At 38.0% G+C, this 11,122-nt stretch overlaps 1 pseudogene; it reads left to right on the forward strand.

Moving 5' to 3' along the window:
* The first annotated feature begins 1,218 nt into the window (after nucleotides 1-1,218).
* Nucleotides 1,219-2,147, forward strand: LOC100579410 (annotated as a pseudogene).
* The last annotated feature ends 8,975 nt before the right edge of the window (nucleotides 2,148-11,122 follow it).

Raw genomic sequence — 11,122 nt, forward strand, 5'->3', positions numbered from 1 at the left:
CTATAGTGCTGTCAAAAACTAGAACTTATTCCTTCTATCTAATTATATGTTTGTGCCCATTAACCAACCTGTTTTCAGCCCCATGCCCACCCTTCCTGGCCTCTGGCATCTATCACTCTACTCTCTACTTTCATGAAATCAACTTTTATAGTGCCCACAGGTGAGTGAGAGCTTGTCATATTTGTCTTTCTGTGCCTAGCTTATTTTATTTAACAAAATGACCTCCAGTTCCATCCATGTACCTGCCAATGACAGGATTTTATTTTTTTTTATGATAGATAGAATTCCATGGTGTATATATACCACATTTGCTTTATTCATTCTGTTGTTGATGGACAGTTAGGTTGATTCCATATCTTGGTTATTGTGAATAGTGCTGCAATAAACAAGTGGGGCACAGCTATCTATTTGATATGCTGATTTCTTTTCCTTTGAATAAATACCATCAAATGAGATTGCTTGATCCTATTGTAGGTCTTTTTTTTTTTTAGTTTTATGAAAAATTGTCACACTTCTTTCCATAATGGCTAAACTAATTTACATTCCCACCAACAATGTGTAATAGTTCCCTTTTCTCCCGGTCCTTTCCAGCATTTATTTTTTATTTCTTTGATAATAGCCATTCTAACTGAGGTGAGATGATAACTCATTGCCATTTGAATTTGCATTTCCATGATGATTAGTAATGTTGAGCATTTTTTAATATACATGTTAGATATTTGTATGTCTTGTATGTCTTATTTTGAGAAAAGTCTACTCAGATTCTTTGCCCAATTTTTGATGGGTTTATTTATTCTTTTGCTGTTGAGTTCTTTGAGATTTTTTTTTCTTCTGAATTCTTAGTATTAGTCCCGTCAGATTAATAGCTTTTTCTCTCAATCTAAAGATTGTTTCTTCACTCTGTTTACTGTTTTCTTTGCTGTCCAGAGCTTTTTAGTTTAATAATAGCCCACTTATCTATTTTTGTAGAGGCATTTTCCCTGTGATTTTGAAGTCCCAGTCATAAAATCTTTGGTTAGACAAGTGACCTAAAGCATTTCCCCTGTTTTTGCCTAGAAGTTTTATAATTTTAAGTCTTATGATTTAAACACTTAGTGTTACTGTGATGTATCACATTTATTAATTTGCACGTGGTGTAGATATGTTCATCGTTTACTTCCTTCTGCCTGTGGAGGCCACCGAGGAAGCATTGTTAAAGTCTCTCTTCCCCTTGCCATTATGTCTAAATCTCCTAAATAGCCCGAACAGCTAAGGAATCTCTTCATTGGATGGTTGAGCTTTGAAACAACTGATGAGAGCCTGAAGAGCCATTTTGAGCAATGGGGAGTGCTCACGGACTCTGTGGTAATAAGAGATCCAAACACCAAGTGCTTCAGGGGCTTTGGGTTTGTCGCATATGCTACTGCAGAAGAGGTGGATGCAGCCATGAGTACAAGGCCACACAAGGTGGATGGAAGAGTTGTGGAACCAAAGAGACCTATCTCAAGAGAAGATTATCAAAGATCAGGTGCCCACTTAACTGTGTAAAAGATATTTGTTGGTGGCATTAAAGAAGACACTGAAGAACATCACTTAAGATAGTATTTTTGAACTGTATGGAAAAATTTGAAGGGATTGAAATCATTACTGACCAAGACAGTGGCAAGAAAAGGGGCTTTGCCCTTGTAAACTTTGACGACCATACCATTACTGGGAATGGCCACAGCTATGAAGTTAGGAAAGCCCTGTCAAAGCAAGAGACAGCTAGTGCTTCATCCAGCCAAAGTGGTCCAAGTAGTTCTGGAAACTTTGATAGTGGTCATGGAGTTGGTTTCAGTGGGAATGACAACTTTGGTTATGGAGGAAACTTCAGTGTTCTTGGTGGCTTTGGTGGCAGCTGTGGTGGTGGTGGATATGGTGGCAATGGGGATGGTGATAATGGATTTGGTAATGATGGAAGCAATTTTGGAGGTGGTAGAAGCTACAATATATTTGGCAATTACAACAATAGATCTTCAAATTTTGGGCCCACGAAGGGAGGAATCTTTGGAGGTAGAAGTTCTGGCCTCTATGGTCATGGAGGCCAATCCTTTGACAAACCATGAAACCAAGGTGACTATGGTGTTTCCAGTAGCAGTAGTAGCTATGGCAGTGGCAGAAGACTTTAATTACTGCCAGGAAACAAATCTTAGCAGAAGAGAAGGGTTAGATAAGTGACAGGGAAGCTACAGGTAACAAAAGATTTGTGAACTCAGCCAAACACAGCGGTGGCAGGGCGTAGCTGCTACCAAAGGAAAAAAAAAAAAATGTTTTAGACAAATACTCATGTGTATGGGCAAAAAACTAGAGGACTGTATTTGTGATGAGTTGTATAACAGGTTATTTTAGTTTCTGTTCTGTGGAAATATAAAGCATTCCAACAAAAGGTTTTAATGTAGATTTTTTTTTTTTTACACCCATGCTGTTGATTGCTAAATGTAATAGTCTGATCATGATGCTGAATAAATGTGTCTTTTTTTTTTTTTTTTTAATGTGCTGTGTTAAGTTAGTCTACTCTGAAGCCATCTTGGTAAATTTCCCCAACAGTGTGAAGTTAGAATTCCTTCAGAGTAATGCCAAGTTCTAATTGGAATTTATATACACTCTGCTTGGTGGAGAAGCCATTTTCTTCAGAAACCTTGGTGTTGTTGAATGATAGTTACCGTTAGGATCCGAAGTTCACCATTAAAAGGGATCACTCAAGCCACCCAAGCAAAATCATGGAATTACTGGTTTTAAAAATGATTGTGGCCACATCTTATGCAATATATCTAAATTGAATGATGGTACCAGATAAAATTATAGATGAGAATGAAGCTTTTGTATCATCTGTTATCATGTGTAAACAATAAACGATTTAATTCTCTAGAAAATAAAATAAAATAATTTGCATGTTTTGAACGATGTTTGCATCCCTGGGATAAATCTGACTTAATCATGATGTGTTATCTTCTTAATATGTTGTTGGATTTGACTTGCTACTATAATGTTGAGGATTGTTTCATTTACATTCATCAGGTTTATTTACTTGTAGTTTCCTTTCTTGTTGTATCCCTATCTAGTTTTGGTATTAGGGTAGTGCTGGCCTCATAGAATGAGGTAGTCAGAATTCTCTCCTCTTCTAATTTTTGGAATAATTTGAGAATTGTAATTAGCTTTTCTTTAGAAGTCTGGAAGAATTCCATGTAGCAGTAAAGCCACGGGGTCTTGGGCATTTCTTTTTTTGGAAGACTTTTATTGCTGATTCAATTTCATAGTCACTATTGGCCTGTTCAAGTTTTCTATTCCATCCTAGTTCAATTTTGGTAGGGTGTATGTGTCCACGAATTTATCCATTTCCTCTAGGTTTCCAATTTGTTGTCATATGATTGTTCATAATAAATTCTAATGATCCTTTATGTTTCCATGATATCAGATGTAATATCTCATTTATTATTATTATTATTATTATTATTATACTTTAAGTTTTAGGGTACATGTGCACAATGTGCAGGTTTGTTACATATGTATCCATGTGCCATGTTGGTGTGCTACACCCATTAACTCGTCATTTAGCATTAGGTATATCTCCTAATGCTGTCCCTCCCCCCTCCCCCCACACCACAACAGTCCTCGGAGTGTGATGTTCTCCTTCCTGGGTCCACGAGCTCTCATTATTCAGTTCCCACCTATGAGTGAGAACATGTGGTGTTTGGTTTTTTGTCCTTGCAATAGTTTACTGAGAATGATGGTTTCCAGTTTCATCCATGTCCCTACAAAGGACATGAACTCATCGTTTTTTATGTCTGCGTAGTATTCCATGGTGTATATGTGCCACATTTTCTTAATTCAGGCTATCGTTGTTGGACATTTGGGTTGGTTCCAACTCTTTGCTATTGTGAATAGTGCCACAATAAACATACGTATGCATGTGTCTTTATAACAACATGATTTATAGTCCTTTGGGTATATACCCAGTAATGGGATGGCTGGGTCAAATGGTATTTCAAGTTATACATCCCTGAGAAATTGCCACACTGACTTCCACAATGGTTGAACTAGTTTACAGTCCCACCAACAGTGTAAAAGTGTTCCTATTTCTCCACATCCTCTCCAGCACCTGTTGTTTCCTGACTTTTTAATGATCCCCATTCTAACTGGTGTGAGATGCTATCTCATTGTGGTTTTGATTTGCATTTCTCTGATGGCCAGTGATGATGAGCATTTTTTCATGTGTTTTTTGGCTGCATAAATGTCTTCTTTTGAGAAGTGTCTGTTGATGTCCTTTGCCCACTTTTTGATGAGGTTGTTTGTTTTTTTCTTGTAAATTTGTTTGAGTTCATTGTAGATTCTGATTATTAGCCCTTTGTCAGATGAGTAGGTTGTAAAAATTTTCTCCCATTTTGTAGGTTGCCTGTTCACTCTGATGGTAGTTTCTTTTGCTATGCAGAAGCTCTTTAGTTTAATGAGATTCCATTTGTCAATTTTGGCTTTTGTTGCCATTGGTTTTGATGTTTTAGACATGAAGTCCTTGCCCATGCCTATGTCCTGAATGGTATTGCCTAGGTTTTCTTCTAGGGTTTTTATGGTTTTAGGTCTAACATGTAAGTCTTTAATCCATCTTGAATTAATTTTTGTATAAGGTGTAAGGAAGGGATCCAGTTTCAGCTTTATACATATGGCTAGCCAGTTTTCCCAGCACCATTTATTAAATAGGGAATCCTTATCCCATTGCTTGTTTTTGTCAGGTTTGTCAAAGATCAGATAGTTGTAGATATGTGGCATTATTCCTGAGGGCTCTGTTCTGTTCCATTGATCTATGGCTCTGTTTTGGTACCAGTACCATGCTGTTTTGGTCACTGTAGCCTTGTAGTATAGTTTGAAGTCAGGTAGCATGATGCCTCCAGCTTTGTTCTTTTGGCTTAGGATTGACTTGGTGATGTGACTTGGCTCTTTTTTGGTTCCATATGAAGTTTAAAGTAGTTTTTTCCAATTCTGTGAAGAAAGTCATTGGTAGCTCGATGGGGATGGCATTGAATCTATAAATTACCTTGGGCAGTATGGCCATTTTCGTGATATTGATTCTTCCAACCCATGAGCATGGAATGTTCTTCCATTTGTTTGTATCCTCTTTTATTTCATTGAGCAGTGGTTTGTAGTTCTCCTTGAAGAGGTCCTTCACATCTCTTGTAAGTTGGATTCCTAGGTATTTTATTCTCTTTGAAGCAATTGTGAATGGGAGTTCACTCATGATTTGGCTCTCTGTTTGTCTGTGATTGGTGTACAAGAACGCTTCTGATTTTTGTACACTGATTTTGTATCCTGAGACTTTGCTAAATTTGCTTATCAGCTTGAGGAGATTTTGGTCTGAGACAATGGAGTTTTCTAGATATACAATCATGTCATCTGCAAACAGGGACAATTTGAATTTTTCCTAATTTTCCTAATTGAATACCCTTTATTTCCTTCTCCTGCCTGATTGCCCTGGCCAGAACTTCCAACACGATGTTGAATAGGAGTGGTGAGAGAGGGCATCCCTGTCTTGTGCCAGTTTTCAAAGGGAATGCTTCCAGTTTTTGCCCATTCAGTATGATATTGGCTGTGGGCTTGTCATAGATAATTCTTATTATTTTGAGATACGTCCCATCAATACCTAATTTGTTGAGAGTTTTTAGCATGAAGGGTTGTTGAATTTTGTCAAAGGCCTTTTCTACATCTATTGAGATAATCATGTGTTTTTTGTCTTTGGTTCTGTTTATATGCTGGATTACATTTATTGATTTGTGTATGTTGAATCAGCCTTGCATCCCAGGAATGAAGCCCACTTGATCATGATGGAGCAGCTTTTTGATGTGCTGCAGGATTCGGTTTGCCAGTATTTTATTGAGGATTTTTGCATCAGTGTTCATCAAGGATATTGGTCTGAAATTCTCTTTTTTGGTTGTGTCTCTGCCAGGCTTTGGTATCAGGATGATGCTGGCCTCATAAAATGAGTTAGGGAGGATTCCCTCTTTTTCTATTGATTGGAATAGTTTCAGAAGGAATGGTACCAGTTCCTCCTTGTACCTCTGGTAGAATTCAGCTGTGAATCCATCTGGTCCTGGACCCTTTTTGGTTGGTAAGCTATTGATTATTGCCACAATTTCAGAGCCTGTTATTGGTCTATTCAGAGATTCGACTTCTTCCTGGTTTAGTCTTGGGAGGGTGTATTTGTCGAGAAATTTATCCATTTCTTCTAGATTTTCTAGTTTATTAGCGTAGAAGTGTTTGTAGTATTCTCTGATAGTAGATTGTATTTCTGTGGGATCAGTGGTGATATCCACTTCATCATTTTTTATTGCATCTATTTGATTCTTCTCTCTTTTCTTCTTTATTATTCTTGCTAGCAGTCTATCAATTTTGTTGATCTTTTCAAAAAACCAGCTCCTGGATTCATTAATTTTTTGAAAGGTTTTTTGTGTCTCTATTTCCTTCAGTTCTGCTCTGATTGTAGTTATTTCTTGCCTTCTGCTAGCTTTTGAATGTGTTTGCTCTTGCTTTTCTAGTTCTCTTAATTGGGATGTTAGGGTGTCAATTTTGGATCTTTCCTGCTTTCTCTTGTGGGCATTTAGTGCTATAAATTTCCCTCTACACACTGCTTTGAATGTGTCCCAGAGATTCTGGTATGTTGTGTCTTTGTTCTCATTGGTTTCAAAGAACATGTTTATTTCTGCCTTCATTTCGTTATTTACCCAATAGTCATTCAGGAGCAGGTTGTTCAGTTTCCATGTAGTTGAGCGGTTTTGAGTGAGTTTCTTAATCCTGAGTTCTAGTTTGATTGCACTGTGGTCTGAGAGACAGTTTGTTATAATTTATGTTCTTTTACATTTTCTGAGGAGAGCTTTACTTCCAACTATGTGGTCAATTTTTGAATACGTGTGGTGTGGTGCTGAAAAAAATGTATATTCTGTTGAGTTGGGGTGGAGAGTTCTATAGATGTCTATTAGGTCTGCTTTGTCCAGAGCTGAGTTCAATGCCTGGATATCCTTGTTAACTTTTTTGTCTCCTTGATCTGTCTAATGTTGATGGTGGGGTGTTAAAATCTCCTATTATTATTGTGTGGAAGTCTAAGTCTCTTTGTAGGTCACTCAGTACTTGCTTTATCAATCTGGGTGCTCCTGTATTGGGTGCATATATATTTAGAATGGTTAGCTCTTCTTGTTGAATTGATCCCTTTACCATTATGTAATGGCCTTCTTTGTCTCTTTTAATCTTTGTTGGTCTACAGTCTATTTTATCAGAGACTAGAATTGCAACCTCTGCCTTTTTTAGTTTTCCATTTGCTTGGTAGATCTTCCTCCATCCCTTTATTTTGAGTCTATGTGTGTCTCTGCATGTGAGATGGGTTTCCTGAATACAGCACACTGATGGGTCTTGACCCCTTATCCAATTTGCCAGTCTGTGTCTTTTAATTGGAGCGTTTAGCCTGTTTACCTTTAAAGTTAATATTGTTATGTGTGAATTTAATCCTGTCATTATGATGTTAGCTGGTTATTTTGCTTGTTAGTTGATGCAGTTTCTTCCTAGCCTTGATGGTCTTTACAATGTGGCATGTTTTTGCAGTGGCTGGTACCATTTGTTCCTTTCCATGTTTAGTGCTTCCTTCAGGATCTCTTGTAGGGCAGGCATGGTGGTGACAAAATCTCTCAGCATTTGCTTGTCTGTAAAGTATTTTATTTCTCCTTCGCTTATGAAGCTTATTTTGGCTGGTTATGAAATTCTGGGTTGAAAATTCTTTTCTTTAAGAATGTCAAACAGTGGTCCCCACTCTCTTCTGGCTTGTAGAGTTTCTGCCGAGAGATCAGCTGTTAGTCTGACGGGTTTCCCTTTGTGGGTAACCTGACCTTTGTCTCTGGCTGCCCTTAACATTTTTTCCTTCATTTCAACTTTGGTGAATCTGACAATTATGTGTCATGGGGTTGCTCTTCTCGAGGAGTATCTTTGTGGAGTTCTCTGTATTTCCTGAATCTGAATGTTGGCCTGCCTTGCTAGATTGGGGAAGTTCTCCTGGATAATATCCTGCAGAGTGTTTTCCAACTTGGTTCCATTCTCCCCATCACTTTCAGGTACACCAATCAGACGTAGGTTTGGTCTTTTCACATAGTCCCATATTTCTTGGAGGCTTTGTTCATTTCTTTTTATTCTTTTTTCTCTAAACTTCCCTTCTTGCTTCATTTCATTCATTTCATCTTCCATCACTGATACCCTTTCTTCCAATTGATCGCATAGGCTACTGAGGCTTCTGTATTCTTCACTTAGTTCTTGAAACTTGGCTTTCAGCTCCATCAGCTCCTTTAAGCACTTCTCTGCATTGGTCATTTTAGTTATACATTTGTCTAATTTTTTTTTCAAAGTTTTTAACTGCTTTGCCATGGGTTTGAATTTCCTCCTGTAGCTCAGAGTAGTTTGATCATCTGAAGACTTTTTCTCTCAGCTCATCAAAGTCATTCTCCGTCCAGCTTTGTTCCTTTGCTGGTGAGGAACTGTGTTCCTTTGGAGGAGGAGAGGCACTCTGCTTTTTAGAGTTTCCAGTTTTTCTGCTCTGTTTTCTCCCCATCTTTGTAGTTTTTTTCTCCTTTTGGTCTTTGATGATGGTGATGTACAGATGGGTTTTTGGTGTGGATGTCCTTTCTGTTTGTAAGTTTTCCTTCTAACAGACAGGACCCTCAGCTGCAGGTCTATTGGAGTTTGCTAGAGGTCCACTCCAGACCCTGTTTGCCTGGGTGTCAGCAGTGGTGGCTGCAGAACAGCGGATTTTCATGAACCGCAAATTCAGCTGTCTCATTGCTCCTCTGGAAGTTTTGTCTCAGAGGAGTACCTGGCCGAGTGAGGTGTCAGTCTGTCCCTACTGGGGGGTGCCTCCCAGTTAGGCTGCTCAGGCATCAGGGACCCACTTTAGGAGGCAGTCTGTCCGTTCTCAGATCTCCAGCTGTGTGCTGGGAGAACCACTACTCTCTTCAAAGCTGTCAGACAGGGACATTTAAGTCTGCAGAGGTTACTGCTGACTTTTTGTTTGTCTGTGCCCTGCCACCAGAGGTGGAGCCTACAGAGGCAGGCAGGCCTCCTTGAGCTGTGTTGGGCTCCACCCAGTTCGAGCTGCTTGGCTGCTTTGTTTACCTAAGCAAGCCTGGGCAATGGCGGGCACCCCTCCCCCAGCCTGGCTGTCGCCTTGCAGCTTGACCTCAGACTGCTGTGCTAGCAATCAATGAGACTCCGTGGGCATAGGACCCTCCAAGCCAGGTGCGGGACACAATCTCCTGATGTGCTGTTTTCCAAGCCCGTTGGAAAAGTGCAGTATTAGGATGGGAGTGACCCAATATTCCAGGTGCCGTCTGTCACCCCTTTCTTTGACTAGGAAAGGGAACTCCCTGACCCCTTGTGCTTCCTGAGTGAGACAATGCCTCGCCCTGCTTCGGCTCCACTCAGGCACGGTGTGCTAAACCGACTGTCCTGCACCCACTGTTTGGCAATCCCTAGTGAGATGAACCCAGTACCTCAGATGGAAATGCAGAAATCATCCGTGTTCTGCGTCTCTCATGCTGGGAGCTGTAGACCAGAGCTGTTCCTATTTGGCCACCTTGGCTCCACCTCCTAATGTCTCATTTTTATCTCTGATTTTATTTTTTCAGGTCTTATCTCTTTTTTTCTTGACTAGTATAGCAAGCAGTTTATCAATTATGTTTATCTTTTGGAAAAAATAATTTTTCATTTCATTGATTGTTTATAAATATTTAGTCTCAATTTTGTCTAGTTGTTTTCTAATCTTTATTATTTCTGTCTTACTAATTTGGGGTTTGATTTGTTGTTACTTTTCTATTTCTTTGAGGTGCATCATTAGGATTGTTATTTAAATTCCTTCTCCTTTTTGTAGATGTTTATTGCTGTGAAGTTTCCTCTTATCCCTGGTTTTGCTGTGTCACTTGGGTTTTTGTTTGTTTTATTCCATTTTTACTTGTTTCAATTTCCTTTTACATTTTTTCTTACTGTCTTTGTCAATGCAAAGGTAATTTAAAAGTATGTTCTTTAATTTCCATGTATTTGTTAAATTTTCAAAGTTCCCTTTATTATTGGTTTGTAGTTTTATTTCTTTATGTTCTAAAAAGATATTCGATATGATTTAAATTTAAAAAAATATTTAAACTTGTTTTGTGGCCTAATACATGGTCTTTCCCAGAGAATATTTGCATGTGCTGATGAGAAGGCTGTGTATTCTGCTACTGTTTGATAAAAGGTTTAGTAAATAAATTTCTGTTAGGTCCATTTAGTCTACAGTGCAAATTTAGTCTCACATTTCTTTGCTTATTTTCTCTCTAAATAATCTGTCCAATGCTGAAAGTGTGGTGTAGAAAGTTCCAACTATTAATGTATTGGTGTCTATCTCTCCCTTTAATTCTAATAATATTTGCTATATATATATATATATATATATATATACACATACATATGTATACATACACACACATATATATACATACACACACACACATCTTCCAATGTTGACTGTGTGTGTGTGTCTTTACAATTGTTATAATGTCTTGGTGATTTTGCCCATTATTACATTTGCCCGTTATTACATGTGATTTGCCCGTTATTACATAATGACCCTTATGTCACTTTTTATGTTTTTGACAAAAGTGTGTTTTGTCTAATATAGGTATAAACATTCTACATGCTTCTGTTTTCTGTTTGTGTGGAATATTTTCTTTTCATCCGTTTCATTTCAGTCTATTTCTGTCTTTATACATAAAGTAAACTTCTTGTCAGCAACATACAGTTAGATTTCTCTTTTAATCCATTTAGCCAGTCTATATCTATATCAAATTATGTAATTTCAAGGTTGTTATTAATACACGAGGACTTACTACTGTCATTTTGTTAATTGCATTCTGATTATGTAGTTTATCTCTTGTTCCTTTCTTCTTCTTTTAGTGCTTACTTTTATTTTTCAGTGTTTTTTTTTTTGTAAAGATAACCTGTCAGTCCATTTTCATTCTAATTTAGGTATATTCTCTGTCAGTGTGTTTTATAATTTAGTGGATTTCAACAATGGTAGATTTCATTCCTTTGCTTCCAGATGTACGATTCT

The sequence above is a fragment of the Nomascus leucogenys genome, chromosome 22a, assembly GCF_006542625.1.
Source record: "Nomascus leucogenys isolate Asia chromosome 22a, Asia_NLE_v1, whole genome shotgun sequence".
In the NCBI taxonomy this organism is placed as follows: domain Eukaryota; kingdom Metazoa; phylum Chordata; class Mammalia; order Primates; family Hylobatidae; genus Nomascus; species Nomascus leucogenys.